Genomic DNA, 2,543 nt, shown 5'->3' with positions numbered 1-2,543 from the left:
TAAAAGTTACGCTTCCAACCACAAAAAAAAAAACACTTTTGTGACAGTAAAAACAGGTTCTGCCACTTCTGCGTTCTCATGTGTGATGGTGCTGTTGTGTAAACCTGTGTGACAGCCAAAAGCATTTGCTCTGACTCAACATTAACATTCCTACATCTCAATGTTAAATCATGCCAGAGAACCTGTCGGCAAGGTCAGAGTACCTGGCTCTGTTGTTCCGGTTTTCTTATCAACAAGCCAGAACCATTTTTCCTTCTTTTAACCTGTCCACCCAAGCCATTCTAGAAAGATTTATCAGTTGGACTTTATGGGAAACGATGGGGCATGATAAGGCACCATGTGTGAAAGGGATAATTAATTACACTCTCTGTGATGTTTACTGGTTTAGTAATGTTTTATTCGTCATAGTAGAGATATGAAACGAATGTTTTCAAGAATAGGTAGGTGAATCTCAAGGAATGTCCAGGTCAGATTTCACCCCCAAATAAAAAAAAAAAGGGTTTTTATCAACTATGGGCACTTTTAGCACTGTGGACTTCTATAAATCAAAATCTCATTATAACATTTGTGACACCCTCACCAACTGACTGTCTAACAGCCAGGGCTGTTTCTAGTTTTAAGCGGTATAAGCTGCCGCTTAGGACCGGGAGCCCTGCAAAGCAAGGTTGTTATTTATGTATTTTATTTGTATTTTTAAATATACAAAAAGCTGGGGCCTGGGTAGCTCTGTGGTAAAAGAGGAACCACTGGAGTTCGCTAGTTCAAATCCCAGGGAGTGCTGAGTGACTCCAGCCAGGTCTACTAAGCAACCAAATTAGCCCAGTGGCTTGGGTGGGTAGAGTCACATGGGGTAACCTCCTCGTGGTCATTACAATGTGGTTCGTTCTTGGTGGGGCGCGTGGTGAGTTGAGCGCGGATGCCGTGGTGGATGGCGTGAAGCCTCCACCGTGGCAACACGCTCAACAAGCCACGTGATAAGATGTGCGGTTTGGCGGTCTCAGACGCAGAGGCAACTGGGATTCGTCCTCCGCCACCCGGATTGAATCACTACGCCACCACGAGGACTTAAAAGTGCACTGGGAATTGGGCATTCCAAATTGGGTGAAAAAGGGGAAAAATCCCCCCCAAAAATATATATATACAAAAAGCTGCAAGTAAGATTCAGGCAGCTGTTATGGCTCATTTAGACTCCTTGTGCCCTGAAAGGAAGAGTGAATATAACTGCAAGGAGAGAGTTGTAGCTAGATGTGACAGGCGCACCTACAAGTAGGGAGCGAAAAAGAAAAAGGAAGAGGAGGAGAAATGCAGCCAGACCACTGGTAAGAAATGAATGTAAGCCAGCTTCCTGGCTAGATGGTGTTTGTTCGTTGTCATGCATTAAATTGCAAAAATTGTTTTGCAGTTATGTCCCGTTGTATATAGTTATTTTGTGTTAATTTGTATAGTTATTTATTTTTACATTTATTGTTAATGTTTTGTTAATGTTAATTGTTTGTGTTTTGTGTAGTTATTATATTCAAATTTGTTAAAGAGTGTATTGTTGTGTCATTTTTGGGTGGGCCTGGACGGTGGTGGTGGTGGAAGGGTGGTATGGGTTGGGGCGGTGGGGTCAGTTAGTTGTGCTGTGGGGCCTCCAAGTAGGATTTTGTTTAGGGCACCCATGTGTTCAGAAACGGCCCTGCCAACAGTTTATGTACATGCATCACTGGTGATTTATGTCAAATTTGACAAATAAGTCAAATAAATTCCCACCACAGTGTCATTTCCAGCCATTTCTGTATTGTGTTTAATAGAATTCTGTGAAGGAAATGACGCTGATGGAAATATTATTATTATTATTATTATTATTATTATTTTACATTTTTGAAATAAAAAAGCCGATTCCTTTGTTTTGCTGAGGAACATTTTTAAATAAAACTATTTGTCTCCTAAATACACATAATTAATATTTTAACACTTTTTGCACAATTTGGCAAAATAACAGCTTGATTGGAAATGATGCCCAATAGAAATATTCAGCACACAAGTGATATTTTCCTTGAATTTTCTGTTTTCTTCAAACATCACTTGTCTCATATTATATTTCGAGCTCCTTAATGACACTTTTATCGACTTGGTTTACAAGTACACTAACTTTTGAAAAAACTTTATAAGGGGCAAAATCGTTTGGTATGGTGGAAATGATACCACAACTGTGGGACATTACAGAAATAATTTTCACACAATAAATATTGAAATTGTTTATTGCACTCACTTTGTTTGATTTTATGGTTTTAAACAATTTATATTTTAATAATAGATAGTCTGTGTCTTGGACAAGGCTAAAACAACACAATCTATACATAAAAGGCATTTGAAAAGGACCCAAAATAAATGAAGACTTGGTAAAAAAAATTCTAATTCAGTTTTAAAAAAAACTTTCATATTACAAAAAAGGTGAAAAAAAGGTGAAATTTGTTTGTTTTTATAATAAATAAATATATAAATATAGAAATAAATAAACCCATGGTACATGAAAGTGGCAGAAGTTGAAGCACCCATAT

Source organism: Myxocyprinus asiaticus, chromosome 26 (assembly GCF_019703515.2).
Source record: "Myxocyprinus asiaticus isolate MX2 ecotype Aquarium Trade chromosome 26, UBuf_Myxa_2, whole genome shotgun sequence".
NCBI classification, from domain to species: Eukaryota; Metazoa; Chordata; class Actinopteri; order Cypriniformes; family Catostomidae; genus Myxocyprinus; species Myxocyprinus asiaticus.
The sequence above is the reverse complement of the archived record's forward strand: the minus strand, read 5'-3'. Positions refer to the sequence as shown.